At 36.3% G+C, this 17,941-nt stretch overlaps 1 long non-coding RNA gene across 4 annotated transcripts in view; it reads right to left on the bottom strand.

The window, feature by feature from the left end:
* Positions 1-11,972: 11,972 nt before the first annotated feature.
* LOC121073214 overlaps positions 11,973-17,941 on the bottom strand; it is a 124,832-nt gene continuing 118,863 nt past the window's right edge. For all 4 annotated transcript variants that reach the window (XR_005821561.1, XR_005821564.1, XR_005821562.1 and 1 more), the window contains 4 exons: positions 13,713-13,851; positions 12,943-13,033; positions 12,866-12,867; positions 11,973-12,767 (listed from right to left, as the gene is read on the bottom strand). This is a non-coding gene — a long non-coding RNA (uncharacterized LOC121073214). The remainder of the gene's footprint in view (positions 12,768-12,865; positions 12,868-12,942; positions 13,034-13,712; positions 13,852-17,941) is intronic.

The following is a 17,941-nucleotide window of genomic DNA, read 5'->3' as shown; positions in this document are numbered from 1 at the left end:
TGCACATTTTAATTGCCCTGGATATCATATTTAAACATTTATAAAAGCAAATTGTTAGCATTTCTGTTTAGTTACTGTACAAGTGCCTACAATTGGCTCATAATTGTGCCTAATTAAACAGTTCTTCTAAACATTAAAGTATCAGCGTATTTCAGTAGATGCCATTTACCAAAACTGTGTTAAGTATATCATCTGAAAATTTATTAGGCTTGAACGTATGTGCTTGGAGCCATCTTGTGGTCCAGAACTACACTGCAATAAATGCATTACTGCTGCCCAGAGCAGGGCACAGGCAAAACCTGCCAGCAGCCACCGCATCCCACACATCCCACCCAACGTGGAGCATTAGCTGGTTCAAAATCTGTCCTTTATAACTGTGCTTGCCTGTGACAGGGACATATTTTCAGTCATCACACTATTGTACCTAATAACCAACCTCTCGGTGAAATTCGATAAGACTGGATAGTTAAACTCATGTATATATGAAATGGAGATATATTATTTATAAGCCAACCAACCTTTGCAGCACTGAAGCTTTAGTACTCTACTGCGTATATTGTTGTGGGATTATGGTTGTAAAAGTATTAATGCTCCCATAACAAACCTGTGATAAATTGAAGTCTATAACATTTACAATATATGGTATTGTTGTGCTGTATTTAATAGGAGGCTGTGACTTAAAGCTGCTGATTTAAATCTGCTGTCTTTAATTGTAAGCAATACTTCATGCCAAGAACTGCTGTATTGACTTCAATGAAATGGTTGTAGTTCTTTTTTCTTTTTTTTTTTTTTTTTGCTTGTAAACTTAGTAGAAACTTGCCAACAACCATGTTAAATGACTCTTGACTCAAAACAACAACGAAACAGGACAATTACTCTTGACTCAAAACAACAATGAAACAGGACAATTAAATGGAAGAGGGAAATGGAAGAACAAGGATAGCATGAATAGTGCAAAACAGGACAAAATGGCCACTTCTAGAATTGGACAGAAGTTGCAAAACAAACACACCAAACTTTTAATATGGCCTGGTGGCTTAGTACTCAGTAACAATAAAGTTCCATTTGTTCATGTTTCCCTTGGATTTTTTTGAAATTACTGTCCATTTCATCTGGATTTTCTGTTTCAAGGAAGCCAAATATTGAAGCTTCTCAGAGCAGGCTTTTGTTCTATCCCAATTCTACTTGAAATAGCCCCAGGAATAGCAAAACGGGATGAGAGAGTGCATTAGTACAGCTTCAGACTCTGCATTGCCCTTTAAGCAAGCCATTTGTTGTCCAGCCTTAGGAATCAGAGGCGGTACGGGCACACTCGGATGCACAGGGAGCCGCATTCCCAGCACTGGGAGAGCACGGCGTGCTCGCTGCAGTGGTACTGGAGGGCTCCAAAACCAACACATCAGGGGGGTTCCTGGCAGGAATATTGCCTTATTGCCATTCTGTGGGCTTCCTCAGCCACTGATCACGTCAGTGGTATGTAGGAGGACAAACGGGATTTTCTGCTAGATGATAATGACACCAGTTTCTAAGTTGTAGCTGCGAGCTAATGCAAAAGCAATTTCTAAACCAGAGACTAGGAAACATCAGCAGGGACTTCCATCCTCTGTAGATTTTGTGATTTTGTGAGATCTGGTACATTCACTTACATTGCAGCAACACGAGGAATTTCTTTTTTCCTCACATTCATGTCTTACCTTGTTGAATGCTGAACTGTGCCATCAATAAATGCAGAAGCAGAGAGATGCTCCTATTTCCCTGGCTGACTGGGACACGCTGACATTGTTCTGTCAGGCACGTAGCACAGGTCAGAGGAGGGCAGGAATATCCCAATTTAGTACCAATTTCCATGAATGCCACTGAAGGTAAACTGCAATTAGATCTGAGCACTCAGCGCTACACATAGCTTGGGACTGAGGGGAAAAATCTTGTCCCACAGCTCCTCAGCTTGAACCCTGGATTTCACGCTTCACAACATTTACTTAATCAAATCATAGTTTATCTGCTTGTTTATATGCAGTAGTCACTGCTATTTGGCCCATCTTGCGTGATGTAAATTTCTGTCAAACGATGTGTGGTTTAACTCGTATCAAATCCAACACATAGTAAAGGATATATTTTACCAGTACATGGGAAGAGGAAGGACAAGGTGTCAAGGAGTACTACCTTTTAGATGCCTAGAAAATGTAATAATAATTAATAATTTCATGATTTCCTGCAAGGGAGGCTGAGAGACCTTGGAGCTTATTTTTACCTGAGGAGCACTATGACGGCCTCAGTTCTTTATTTCTTTTGCCTTGCTCTCTATGCTATCTACATTTAAAAAAATCAGCCACCCTGCAGCTTGAGCAGGCTAAGGAGTTGTTTGTGTGTGTGCCTGTGTTACCACTAATTTTGCTGCAGTTCTTCAAAGTGAAGACTATTTATTAATTAAACAGTGGCTGAATCCCAGCTCACAATATAAAGCAGTCTGTGTTCCAGGCTGGTTTGATCAGCAGCCACTAATGTTGCCTAGCTGGGAAAGTACCCACCATTTATGGAATAATCCTATAGTTTTGGACATCAGCAACTGCATGATTTGGCAAATCTAAATGCAGTTCTCTAGGTGAACCAGATACTGATGGTCATGCATAAGTTGAAAATGGGAGCAGTTGATGAGGTAAAATGATTTAAACTAGCTCCACTGGGCTTGGTGCCATCCCAGGCTGTGGCAGTGTGGATGCTGGCCACTCTAGGTACAAAATCAATATTTAGGTTTCATTTAATCAAGCAACTCTGTCTCCTTTTAGAAGTAGAAATTAGCAATTCTGTTGCTGGTCAAGTTTTCCTGGGAAAGCCTCAGGCAAATATTAAATATTTATTTGCCTTTTAAAACATATTATGAATTTTTATGTATTTGTTTATAAATTATGATAATAGAGCAAACCATAGCTAAATCATTTCATACATATTTTACTTTCTACAACTGCCAACAGATTTTAATCAATTAGTTTTAAAGAATAAATTTTCATACTCCTTGACGGTAAAGAGAAAGCTGTTTAACATTATGCTGTACCAATACTGCTGTGTGTAAATATTGTACTGTAGAACTAGTTTTGGCAAAAAGATCTCTTTCTGCTGTGCAAGTACCCACAAAAGGATCCTACTGTGGATTCAACCATAAATTACAAGGTTTTGAAAAGGATATCAACTCAAATGAAATGAAATTGTGGGATTCCTACAGAATTCCAGATTTATTAAAATTAGTTCTGTGTATTTATCACAACTAGTGTTGTACGACAGCAGTGATGATGATGAACTACTTATTACTGTGTTTTAAGAAGGAACCTAATATTACTCTGAATGTTTAGTCTCTGTGAACAAAAAAGCACAGAGCATCTTTGTTAGCAATTCAGCCCACAAATATAACAGGCTTTCTGTTAAAGTTCCCAAGGCTTTTAGAGGAAGGCTTGACATGTTTTGTGCTCTAATTTGTTCTAGAGGGAATATTTAACTCAAATGCACTGGAAGAGGGGTACCAGAATGCAGTAGGCACTTACCAGAGTTAGCTTAGAGGCTCTTACACTGGGCTGGCAAATGATAATGTTGCAAAGATATATATTATCTAAAATGCTTTATAATATTCTTTTTAGAAATGCATTTAACTAAGCACACTGGGAAATTCCTATGTAAGTGATAAAGCTCTTTTTCTCTTCCATTAGGTTGACTTCACTGATTATTTTAAAATACGTATTTTTTTTCCTTTTCCTACTGTTTTTTTGTTTGTTTGTTTGTTTTGTTGCTTTTTGTTTTGTTTTTTTTTAAAGGGGTAGTATGGAAAAAAAAAAGAGAGAAAGAAAGAGAGAGCGAATTGCTACTTTTACAGGAAGATAGGAAAAAGAAAATGTTTTCAAGTGTCTATGTTTTTTACTTGAATTCACCCCTCTTTGGTCACCAGAGTTGTTAATGATAATGTGTGAATGTGATAACTAATCAGTTATGCTAAATTTGTGTTGAATACAGCAAAAAAGAATACACAAACACATCAAACTCCCTTCTAATTACCAAAAATCTTAAAAGAATGTCCCTTTCTCAGTATCCTTAATCTTCTCATTTTGTCTTCCAATCCTGTAATTTTCTTACTAGTTAGAACTCACGTTGTCTTATTTTCTGTTGGTAAAAAAAAAAATGTTGAGTATTTTCTAAAAATTGGACATGCAATATTCAGTATTTGTATATAGCAAAATAGGAGGCTAGCTGTAGTAAAAATAATAATGAAAAATGCACAGTAAATACATACATTTTTTGGTACCTGCAAAATTATGGATCTCCATTTTGCCCAACAGTCATGAAATTCGGACCTGGTAATTTGGATACTGGCATTCCATGGATGCTTCCTACACACAGGTAGGATAAATTAAATGAGTGAATTCTTGGAGTCAAATGGCAAGTTCATTTACCCTTATTTTTCTGTCCTCTGTGATTTTCTGATTATGTTTTTCCATGTCTCCTCTGATTCTTCCCATTTCTTCTTCTTCTTACCCAATATTTTTAGTTTCTTTTCCCTCTCAAAGAGTCATGCCTTTTTCCAGCCCCATTTTATTGCTCCAACTAATCAAAAATACGTTTACTGGACTGCAGTATAGGCCTTGATGGAGAAAGGGGATAAATATCCAGCTGATGTTTCAGTGCTGGAGTTATCATAGTTAATAGAATGATCCTTTCCATGTTCAAGAACTAGAATTGAGAGTTGTTTAGATTTATAGTGGTAGAAAAATATCAAAGCATTCTCACATCACTATAATACAGAAATAACCTTGATTTGTCATTATTTCTGAAGTGAATGTGACTCGTCCTCCTTTGTAATTCCCTGCAACAGTAAAGAGCCACTGAAAGGCTATGTCTCTAATTCCTGCTAGAGGCAATGAAACGGAGGTTGTTTAGATTTACAATAGCAAACTAAGAGTTTAGCAGTGTAGTCCAGGAGGCCTCTTTTGACCAAAGAATTCAGGTTGTGATTTGTTTCGGTGCTATTTTCAGTCCACATGTGTGGGCTGAAAATTCACATCATTCCTTTCAGGACTAGGTGATTTAGATCCTAGACCAGAAAACATTATTTGGGTTTATTATTTAATTGATTTTAAAGGAAGCACCTGGATATACCATGAAGTTAATATTTCATACTGTATTCGCTGTGGTGCAAAGGCATATTTATTTTTAATAAGATAGGGTTAGCTGCAGTTTGACAAGCTATTTGTGGGCATGACAATGAATCTTCAGTGGTCTCTGAAATGTTCTCACAAATGTGTTTTTACGTAATTTAATCCTTATGGTAATCTGATTAGTTACTCTTTGAGAAGGGCATTAAAATTCTATGTTTATCAGATTTAAATTTAAGTTTCCATGGCTAGACTTATTTAAAATATATATATATATATAAAATAATCTCAGGTTACAGTAAACTTGGAAGAGATAGTAATAGAAAAGTTTTGTAAACACAGTAAAACAAACAGTCATTTTATAGGTATGAGGTGCATTTTTCATCTGCAAGTACTCGTAGGTCATGAACACTGGATATTAGCTCATAATTTTCCTTTCAGTGACTGAGAGCACAACAGTTTTCTGCAACTGTATGAGCTTCACAGACCCGGCAGAAAGATAAATTTGTAACTTTGGTCTACCAGGGATAATTTGAGGGGAAAGTGCTGTGCTGGAGCACTTTGTCTTTGAAAAACAGAGACTGTGCTGCCTCCTGTCTAGGTAGACACTGCTGTAACGGTAGATACTGCTGTAATGGTAATCCAAATTAGCTCAGTTTCAATTTGTGTCCAAAGCACTTTCAAAAGTCACACTGAGCAGGGTTTGTGAAAGAAAGTAAGAGTTCACTGGTTTCCTGTGCTAAATGTCTCCATGGGGGGATCTCAGTCCTCTCTTTATCCTTCAGCAGTAGGTCACAAGACAGGCATACAGTTTTGCATCAGACACACTATGAACACAGTCCACAGCACAAGTTTCTGTGAGGGATAAATCCACGTTTCCTAGCTGTGGCACAGAGCCACAGCTTCTTTTAAATTTTCCATCTCTTTCAAGCTCTCCACAGAGTCAGATAGTTGCTAAACTATAGTCAAGAGAGTAGAAGAATTAGGCTAAAGCTCTGTGAGTCTTCCTCCCTACCAGTAAATCTATTACAGGAATTCACTTTGTATCTAGAGAGAGCAAACACAGCTCAGAAAACATATGAGCAGCCAATCTGGGTGCCTGATTCACTCTCTGAAATGTAAAATGCCTAGAATAAAGAAATCAAAATAAATGAGATTAAAAAACAAGTATTTCTTCAAAAAATGTAGCTCTATGCAGATAATAATGATAAATGTAGATAAAAATGAGAGGGTATGAGAGAAAAATGGCTTAAGTTCAGCTCCTGAGATGTAGTTGTCTATTGTCATTATGCTTTGCAATTTTGAGTCGTCCAACTCTCTTTTATAAAGCCCATTTCAGAACGGTCTGAAACTTTTGATATTCAAGAGATCTGACATAAAGAAAAATACAGTCCTGTGTACAGCAGGCACCTGTTTTACACAGATATCTTGCAGTATTTATATTAACATTTTAAAATTTAGAACACTCTCTTTACTCAAAATTGAGTTCATTTTGAAACATAGCTCCAAGCTGAAAGAGAAGGAAAAATATTTAAAGCCCTTCTTTTTTCTTTGAAGAGCGTAGCAATTTCAAAGGCACACAAAGCCACCACAGTCTAAAATGAGATGAAGCTACCAGTTCCTAACCATGGCCTTTGGAGTTCTTAGCCTTGTAAGATGTACTTTTAATCCTTAGAAGAATTGCATAAAAATTATGGAATGAATTAAATCTTGCCATGCCATATGGGAAGGTTATCTATTATTTTATGTACTGCACAATTCTAGGTATATTTACTGTGACATATCTCTAGTAAAATAACTTTTGACATACTGGCTGCCATAGGAAAAACTGCAATACCTACTACTCTCAAAAGCTTGTATTTTTATTGCAACTGTTAGGACTATAGTAGCAATGACCTCCAGTGTTATCAATTGTTATGACTAAAAGCCATGATTATGGTTTCTTTGTTCTTTCCCATTAATCCCAACGATCTGGGTTCTCTCCCCAGTAACCCACAAGTCTTCAGGCAAGTCAATTACATTTAATGGGAGCCAAGAAACTCCAAGGTGATGCTGAGTTCTGGGTGACCTTCTCCACCTAGGGGTATGAATTGTGCAGCATAAACAAACATACCCCTATATGTCCCCGATATTTACATATGTTAAGCAATCTTGGAGGTCATGTCACAAGTTGACATTATTTTTAATAAAAGGTAGTAATACAGGGTACATTTATCAGATATGTAAGAATATAAAGCACTTCCTGTGTAAAAGGGAGATAAGCTGCCATTTATAGATCTTTAAAATATCATTGCAGTAAACATTAGTGCTTTGTTTTTAAATTCCTCTTCATTTCAAAAAGCAGTTGAAACAACAGCAGGTTGAAAAGCCTCTATCAAAACTGGAAAATACAGGTTTTAGATTAAATTAATTTCTTCACTGAAAGGATCTCATTTCTGGCAAATCTATTTTTATTTTTCCTGCAAGACCCAACTATGGAAACATTTTGTTTTTCAGAAAATAAAAATAAATTATTTTCCACAGGAACATGGTGTCTGATCAGCTTTACCGGAACAGTGACTTCTTTATGAACTACCTGCTTCTTCCCAAGATGACACATCTTGGCATCCATGCAGAGAACAAAGACAGTTTTGCTGCTTGTGCAGCAAACGACTTCACATCTTGTGAAAGGAACATTACAGTTAAACATTATGCTTTCCTTTCCTTTTTCATCATCCCCACACCTTTGCTTCTGTAGTAAGTTGACTTTACCTGTCAAGAGCAGACCAGATGGGAGGCTGCCCCTGCAACAAATATATTTTGAGACACGGAGTAGTGATAGAAACTCTGAAGGCTATCATCAAAGCAATAGAATAATGTCCCACAGAGAGGAGGAGTTGCACAACACACATTTTATCTCAGCAAGACTGCGCAGCTAAATGTAGGGATCACTTTGAAAATTGAAAAGAGGGTGGGAATTTGATAAGATACAAAATCATATCAGTATTTCATTTCCTATAACATTTACTGAGAAAAAAAAAAAAAGCTCAGAAACTCTCAAACTATTCATTTCAGGATTGGGCAGAATTGGAGAATCTTAGGGATAAGGTACTGTGCTATCAGCTGTGATAATATCAGTGGAGCCTCTGCAAAGAAAAACAAGTTATGTGGTAAACAAAAGGGATCCCAGCAGAGCAAAATCTTACTGCAACATCTGTGTTTATCCTTTAGCTGTTCTACTGGAGTCTTTTTCACAAGGAATGCACAAGGGAAAGTCTGGAAAACAGGGCAATATTCTAGTCCTTATTAGTATGTGTTGCATATGCATATATGTTGACAGCACAGCACAGCAGTGAAGTTGTACAGTGAAATGGTGCTGAGTACTTCATGCCTGTTATGTGTATTTGGGGGATTGCTTCAGACTGTATCTAGGCTGATCACCTGAACTGAATACCCATGAGGGATAGGTGAACATTAGCTGAGTTTTCAGTTCAGTTCCTGTTAAGGTGGATATTCCAGTTTATTTTCATACAAATAAAATTCAGTTGCTGTGCTCTGAGACACAATACGACATCTCATCTTTTGTCAACTTCTGTGATCTCTTAATGACGTCATCCTAGTTCAAAGTGGTCAGGAACCTTCCGGAGGATGTGAGTTCTCAAGAGACAACTCACATCATTAAGAAGCAGGCGCCTACAAAACAGGGCTGAGATTTTTGGACACCTAGTAATCCAAAAAAAATCCCAAAAAACTTTATTCTATGGTATATAGAGAGCTTTGTCAGAATGAAATATGCAGCAATTATAAATTATAAATCTAATGAGTTCTAATTTGAATTGATAGAGTCATAGTATCGTTTAGGTTGGTAAAGACCTTCAAGATCATCAAGACCAACCATCAACCTGACCTACCAAGTCCCATCTCTAAGCCATGTCCCTTCGCACCACATCCACACATCTCTTAAATACTTCCCTCAGCAGCCCAACAGAATGTTTGAAACTAGGTTATACAGAATTTAGAAATTGGAAATAGCATCTTTTACTTACTCTGTAATGAAAGTACGTTTGGAAGATACAGGCAACACCCAGGCCTTTTCAATTACAAGGATTTGATCTACAGATGACAAATACATCATTATTACTTCTTTTTATGAAATCTACCTCTGGTACCTTATGTTTAATGAACAATGAAATATAAAATCTAAGTCACTGATACAAAAAGTAGCACAAACAAGCCATGTTACTCTGCTGCTTTATACCTAGTCTGGCTGCAAGTCTATGAAATGCGTTTTCCTTGCCATATTAGAAGCTACAGATTTTAGTAAGCACAGTTTCAATATTTATCGTGTGCATTTTGGCTCAAGGCTGTTAGTGTTTTTAGAGTAAAGCTTCTTGCATATATTTATAACTGAATTCCTTGCCAAGACCCCTCAGATCTTTGGCCATGAGTGTTCAGTTCTTAAGATGCTTTTACTTTTAAAAAGACCTTTAATTTTTCAAATAATAAGAATATATTTTTTAATAAAATGCATTAAAAATGCTTTCATTTCATGCTGCTGGGACTCAGGGAGAAGAAAGGGTAAAAGCTATGTTAGGCATTTTCTCCCTTCTGTTTCTAGCCTTCAACATGCTTGAAAATGCACCAGTAAATAAAGCAACCTACCTAAAATGTTTTAGCAATTGCTAAAATATTTCTTTTTGTCCCCTCTGCACTAACCAACACTCATTTTAATGATCTTCTTGGAAAAGTCAGCTAAGATGTAACAGAAAATTAGTTCTTTTTATGCTATTTTACAAGATGAATTGCCCAGGAAATTCTGTGGAGTAGAACTCTTACCCTAGCATATTTTGAAAATTTATAGAACAAGCTTTGTACATACCTGTTCATTTCAATGCTACACAAGCCCACAGTAAAATCAGTGTTAAGTCTTTATTCAGGCTTTTGCACTTCTGTACTGTGGCTGCAGGAAATAAGCCATTAAATACAACACAAAAATACATAATATATTCTATTATTAGCACTATTCATCAATACTATTACAAACAGCTCCTAGAGAATAAAATTAAATCAGTGTTGTTGTCTTATGTGTTATTCATAGGTCTAACAAGGAACAGTCCTGATCCAGGAAGTTCACATCTATACTGATAAGTCAGAGAAGAAATGGGGAAGGGTTGATTATATTGATTTCAGGTATAAAAAGGGCAGACCTGAAAACCATTTTTCATTTAAATCCTGTTGACTTTCATAGAAATTGGGATCATAAAAAAACCAGCCTCTGAATGTTTACCCAAGAATCTGAATTCATCGTGGTATTCATATCACCTCAGTTTGTGATCTCATATGTTGTGTAATTTAAGAGAGACATTTAAACTTCCTTTATAGTCAATGCAGAGGGAGCAGCATCTTAAGAGAGGAAGTCATACTGTTCATTTTTGGTACAGATTTGTGATGGGATAAATTGCTTTATAGGTGATATGCCTGAGTTTGATGCTGTTTAAGAATGTAAAAATATAGGCAGGTTAAAAGAAGCTAATTAAAATATTTTAAGAATAGTTCTCATGAGGGCTAAAAGCCTTTATAATTTTTTCATTTTCTGTGGTTTTACTTTTGTTTTCATTAAAGCTAGTTTGACAATATTTGTTAGTAATGTTTAAAAATACATCCACTGTGAAATATATTTTAAAATATGCATAGCATTTATTCAATGAAGTCATCTAAGCCATAAAATCTTTAAACTCCAATCATCTATTTACATATACAAGATATTATAAACTACCTAGCCTCATGAACTTGACGCTAAGAGTGACCGTGCATTTCAAAGAGGTATTTCAAGCTGATTTCCAGCCTCTTGAGAGAGAACTCAGTCAAGCCTAGAGACTTTGGCTGTAGCACAGATTTCAGCAGATGCCAGGCACTATTATCCAGTATACAAAGGTTAGGTCCCAAGTTATAGGTCAATGTAGTGTTTAAAAGTCACTGTAAAAGGAAATAGGATTTTAAATGATGGCTAAATCTTTTTGAAGATTGCGCTTTTTGACATCAGCCAATCTCTCCTCTGGCAGGGGCACCACTGCAGTTTTAGACCTTGGGCAACCACTGCTTCTCAGAAACGGTTGCCAAGTTCACAGCACGTGTTTCTCACCAGGACCTCCAGCTTGCTTCAAATGAACATAGGCTTCTATTTAGTAACTCCTTTCAAAATTGATACAACACAGATTTACTGTGGCAGTAGACAGACTTTTGAAAACAACCTGGCATTTATTACACATTTGGAAAATGTTATTTTAGGATTGTTAAATCATAAGAAAAACAAAAGGTAAAAACATTTTTGATACTGCCTATCTCCTTGTCCCCTTCTCCAAAAGTTTCAGCTTCCCCTCTGGAACGTTCACAGTGTTTGCCCAGTTTCCTGACACATTATTTCTTTCATTCTGGGTTGCAGTCGTGCTGTTTTCAGAGGTTCCATTCTCCTTGGCTGCCAAAGGCTAAAAATATGTCTGGTCACTCATCTTCTACCAGTGCATCCAAGGTAATCCTATTCATATGCTGATGGTCCTTGAAAAGCTCTTCATTCCAACCTGGCAAAGCCTACAAGTTACCTAATTCCCTTCAATTCTGCTTTTCTGGAATAGAAGTTTTCCCTTAGTCCTGACAGCACCAAAGTAAATGGGTAAAATGAGCCAACATAGCAACTGAAAATACAAAAGATGAATGGGTAAAATTAACCATATCCATCTTTCACAATAATAATTTTAAAATTTAGCACCTCTCTCACAGCTACTCAAAAAAGATGCCGTTGGTTTAAAAATAATTAATTTTTAAATGTAGCAGCTTGGATCTTTTATATATATATATATATATATTTTTTTGTATTCACATGGCAGGCATTCATACTTACAAACAGGAGATTTAGACTCTGTCCTAGAGTGGTGTGGTCCAGTAAGGTGCAGTGGGTGCATAGGGACAGAAATATTTTATGAGAGCAAGAGAAAAAAAATTATCTTGATACTGAAATATTAATTCCTGAATCCCACTTCAGCATTTAGCTTTCAATAAAGGCGAAAATTTTCTGGTGAAATGTGAGAGGGCCCTGAACACATCCTCCCCTTTCCCAGGGTTTTGGGGCACATGGCAGCGCTGCCCCTTCCCTCTGGATGAGCGCCCACAGCACTACAGCCAGCCCTGCCCATGGGAGCTGCTGGAGGCTGAGGAGTGCTGCAGGCCCCCCACCCAATTTCAGCACCCACTGCATTACAGCCACCCGCACCATGCCCCGAAAGGCTGTGTGCACGTAGCAAAAACAGCTTAGCTTGCAAAAGACAAGAAAATATTGTGTAAAAATGCCATTAAGGATACAGCTCTGAAGAAAAATAGCTATAGCACACCCATAACTAACCACAATCTCTTAGCTCTGATGCATTATTACAGAAAGTGGCATTAAAAGACTCTATAGTATTAACAGAATTACATACTGAGCTGTCTAAGAGATCCAGATGGTTTCTTCCTAAAACACACACTCCTCAGTTTCTCATACATTGGCTTCCCTGCTAGCAGCTCAGGTCTGCAATGCTGTGAAAATCAGTAATGTGAGCTTCTGTTCCATTCATCCTTCCCATGCCAGGGAGTGAGATGGTGTCAGAAAACATTGGAATCCTACAAAAATGAACACAGGCCATGAATTATTGAAGACAAGTATTAATATCTACAGAATGAATAATATATGTTGAGGCAAGTCTCATTATTTTTCAAACTTCTTTTGTAACTTGACTCATTGCCCTTTGCATGCAAAATTATACTTATATAATCTACATTACAATCAACTAAATACTATTTTTGCAAATCCATCTTAGCTCCACAGAATGCAATACAGCAGGAGGCATTATTCTTACTCGTGGACCAGAGATAGGGTTTCAACATCCCTAAATTTTGAGACAGAGAAGATTTGAAAAACATTACATTTGGATCATTTAAATTTGAAAGGTAAAAAGAAATGGAAGATTAGCCACAGAACCCTGACAGTCTGACTGAATTTTTTTATGGTGTGCAGTAAATACTATTGTAGTGATGGGTACCAGGGGGCAGTAAGAAGATAAAAGGAAGTTAGAAAGATGGAGCCATAGGATGTCAGGAAGTGATAAGGTTGAGCGATAGTACGTTTGTTGACAGTGACAGCTTTTGGATTTGTCATATACAGAACTAGAAGCATGACTATGTGACAGCTTCTCAATTCAGTCTTTGTGGCTCTTCATGGAGAAATAATCCTCTCAGAAAAACTACCATGGCTCTAGACTTAAACTTTTGGCAAAGATCAGAAAAGAAATTTTGGTAAGAACTAAATTATGTAAGTATTTCACCAGCAGATAAAAAATACCTTTTTAGAACTATATGTACCTGAACAGCAGAGCAGGGAAGAAGTTCCATATATATATATAATATATATATATATTTCTATCAGACTGATCTTCAAATGACATTATAACCTCTATTTTCAAAAATGCGTCCTACATTTTGTCGTGTAACTACAGTTGCCTAGAAGGTGGAAAATAGACCACAAGCAAATTATTCCATACACACCATCTCCTAGTACATATGACTGACCTTAGAACAGCAGTCTGGTTGAGGGCTGTGATGGCAGAGGGTGTTTTTCCTTTTGGGTGTGAAACTTCTCAGATACTTCAGGTTAGCACAAAAGAGTGGCTGTTTCCAGTTACAACAGCTGTCTCTGGAGTGTGGTAATCTAAAAACAGGAAAAGAATAGTTATGTTTCCATAAAAAATAGAAATATAAACATTTTTTGTTTGAAGGAATTATTAAAAAATCAGAGTTAACAGAGGCTTTTCATATTATCTGTTTTAAAGTGAAGACTCTTATGAGAACTCCAGCTGAGATTTTCCTGCTCCATGTTTGGTAGATGAGACTTCTCAAAAAAGCAGATTTAAATGGTCCTTGGATTAGGCTAGATGCCTGAAGATATAGGCTTTTCAAGCTCATGCCTTTTGAAAAGTCTAGAAATTCTAAATTGTTTTCACATACTCAGGTCCAAAGAAGACTAAATAATGTGTCCACCACAGATATGTGAACCCCAAGTCAATATTTCTAAAGCAATCAGCATGCAAAGACTGTGCCAAAATTGTCTCAGAAGACAATGACAAGCCAATATAAGACTGCTCTGTTATCAAAAGGCACCGCCCCATCCTTCCTCTTGATCCTGGTTCCATGTAATTAGCCTTAATTTATTGCTAATATTACGTGGCCCACAGGGTAAATTCAGTCCTTTTCACTACTCAAACAAAACCATTTAATTTTTGGAGGTTACATTTTCAGTCTAATGATTCACTGCAAAACTGCTTGAATACTAATGCTTGCTTAAAGAAGGAGGAGGGAACTTGCAGCTGGAGGAGGTGAAGAAGTCAGATAACCCCTTGAGATGGTGAGGCCAGTTATGAAAATGCATCCTAATATTCTCAGAGTCCTTTATTCCTAATAGTAAAGATTCGAAGTACTGTGCATAATAAAAAACAATTTCATATCCACAGAAGATTTCAATTAAATAATTTCTAAAGAACGAAAGATTTTAACACACGGATTCAATCATTATATCTTTCATTTAAAAAGCGGTAAAATAGTCTGCCCTGTAATCACCTCACATTTGAGCAAGCCATAAATCATACAGCTGCATATTCCAATTCAGAAAGCATTTCAATTTTTATTTAGCTATATTACTGTTAGCAAACGTTATGAAAATGAGTAGTGTTTGATTGATTTTGGTGATTTTATTTGCACAATGAGTGTGTAAATTCCCTTTACGGTGATCAAAATAAACAGAAGTAAGGACCGAAATAATTTTCTGAAACATAGCGAAAAAAGTAAAAATAATGTTTAAAGTAATATATTTGCCTTCCAGCTTTAACTTTGGCATAGATAAAGAAAAACATGTTAGTTGCTCCAGAATGCTTAATATTTCTGTACTATGAAAGCAGCTTTGCAATATCATTTTTCTACTACCAAAGAAAAATTTTAAATGAACTTTTCTTTGTAGTCTAGTTAGTGTAAGCACAAAATGATTCCCTTCCTCCCCGTTTTTAATGACAGCTAACCTTGTTTCTGTTTTGTCTTCTCTTAAGTATATCTATATTATAAAATGATGAAGCTTTTAACTTACATTCTGTGGTGTAATGGTGAATTCAAAAAAAAAAAAAAAGTATTAAACTCCATGGTGTTCTAGGCTGGTCCACTTTTCTGTTGCTTGAATGAAATTATATACATTTATTTACCAAACTTAGCCCTCAGTAATGTCACTACACTGTTTTGGCCCCATAAATCTGAAATTATTTTGAGTTACTAGAATTCAGTGCTCTTCAAATCTAGGCAGTTATCTCTACAATAACAGCTAATGTGGACTAGGAATTATGAATAAAAGCTAAAATGTGTATACCTTACTTTGACGCTGAGACATAAAAGCTGCTTTACAGTAATACAGAAATGAAAAGTGAATCCAACAGCCAAAGTTGATTGGTTAAATTGCAGAAGAATATTCTGTATTCTGTATACAGAGCTGCCATAACTCATAAGAATAGAATCCCATATAATTTAACCCAATTAATTTGAATTTTATTCAGATTAATATAATTTCAAAGCCAATGTTATTATGTAAGCAAATTAATACATGTTTAGAATGTAGATTTATTCTGTTGTAATCCTTGCCAATTTATCAGACTGTAAATATACATATATTAAATAGCACCCAAAATAGGACAGGACAAGCATTTTATTATTGAAACCAAATGAAAAACAGCATGAAATAAATTTGGCTATTGCTTTCTGTATTGCTACATAATAAAATGTATAGCACCAAAAAAAAAAAAAATCAAAAGGTAAATTAAAACCCTTTTGATGTCTTCATATGGGAACTCATTATTATGTTTTAACAAAGGCAGCAACATATCCCAGCATTGTTTAAAGTTTAGCCAGGTCCTTGAAATATGTGACCTCTGAAAATTGTCCTGACATTTGCCTGTTCCCATTCTGAAAAATGCCTCTGCACTTTCTGATATGTTTTCTCTTGTGTTAAAATTAATGATCTAGCTCTGTAAAGATTTTCTTGTAACACAGACTAGTACATTGATACAGATCTCCCTGAATCAAGATGAATGTTTTATAGCCTTTTCTTCTAAGTCACAGATTCTTCTGAGAAGTTTCATGAATCTGGGACTTTTTAGTGGCTAAGCAGAGTGGGCAGGTCCCCAGTCACTGAAATCAAATCTGCATGTTTGTTGTTTGTAGTATAAAAAGGCAAAGCACCCAAGAACTGGCAGCCAAATCAGAGATATTGCTGTCTCTGTGATACACAGTAATTTACCTTCTTTAGAGTTATACCAGAATTTTCTCAATACAAATTGCTAATTTGAATTAATCCAGTTAGTTTGCAACTTGGACTATCTGAATGGCTGGAATTTGAGTTTATGTTGGAATCCAATGGACAGATAGTGGTATATTATATTTGTGTGTAGAGGAAACCAAACCTCTGCCCCTTCCCAACACAGACATTTTCAGGTCTACATATACAAAGGGTAAGGTATATAGCCTGCGTGTGTGTTTTTGTTTGTTTGTGTGTGGTCTGGTTTTGATTTTAGTTTCATTTGGTTTGTACACAGCTTTATTTTGCATCTTCAGTCTTCTCTGAAAAACTCCAACCTACAAGGTGATTTTAAAGATCTGAATATACTGCTGACCATTTCATCCTCATCTCTTCCAGCATCTTCAACTTGATCCTTATCTTCTGCAACTCAGTAGGATATATAAATAAATATATATATATATACACGCATATATAAATATGTATTTTAATGCACTTTGATACCTTGGAGTAAACTTTTCAGCCTTTTTTTTTTTTTTTTTTAAACTCTTACTGAGTAACTTGTCAGTTCTGCCACGGAGGCTGTCGGGAGCTACATGAAGTAAATGCATTTGGTGAATTAATATTTATAAAGATAGGCAGTAGGATGTGATTTTCATGAAAGAGGTTTCATGCCAAATACAAAGTATTTGTGTATTAAATTGACCATCATCAAAAGAACTAATGCATTGAAGGATGACCTTTACTTATTCATCTATGCCATCAGTCTTAATTCAGAAACCCAGCAATATCCTTTAGCAGGATAATTATATAGTTAACCTCACACATAAATCTTCAGTATAAAAATTAGGCATATGGACTGAATGATATTTCAACTTTCAGGTTGCATTCTACAGCATTTTGTTAGGCTAACAAGAAGAACCAAAGGAATAGCTTGTAAATTGAAGGACATTATCCTGAGTCCTTGCTTGAATTCAAATCAAGACCAAAAAATCTGTGACAGAAATACCTCATGTTACTTGTTTCATTTTGCAAATCTGAATATCTTACTTCACAGGGCTCATAAGTGTTGTTTGTTCTTGTGCTGTAGAGAGCTTGAGATTGAGGTGTCATGGCAGTGCGTGAGGAATCTCAGCCCCATCTCCCAGTACACATTCTGGGGTTTGAGGATTCATCTTTGATGAAAGAAGGATGATTATGCTTCCCTACAGAAACGCGCTTACCTGAGAAAAGTGATCTAGAAGCAAACGGACCTCCTTAAAAGCATGCATAAATGTTGTAATATTTGATGTTTCTGTCCTGCAGTAAGGAATTTGTTGCTTATAGAGTGCCTCCAGAAGCACATTACTGCTTCTCCACATGCAGACCACCAAGGGCATTGTGAACGAGCTGCAGCACAGGCTGTGCACTCAAGCAATCAGTACACAGATAAATGCTGTCAGTTTAAGGACTATTACTTCCCCAATGGCTT

Source organism: Cygnus olor, chromosome 7 (genome assembly GCF_009769625.2).
Source record: "Cygnus olor isolate bCygOlo1 chromosome 7, bCygOlo1.pri.v2, whole genome shotgun sequence".
In the NCBI taxonomy this organism is placed as follows: Eukaryota; Metazoa; Chordata; class Aves; order Anseriformes; family Anatidae; genus Cygnus; species Cygnus olor.
The sequence above is the reverse complement of the archived record's forward strand: the minus strand, read 5'-3'. Positions and strand labels throughout refer to the sequence as shown.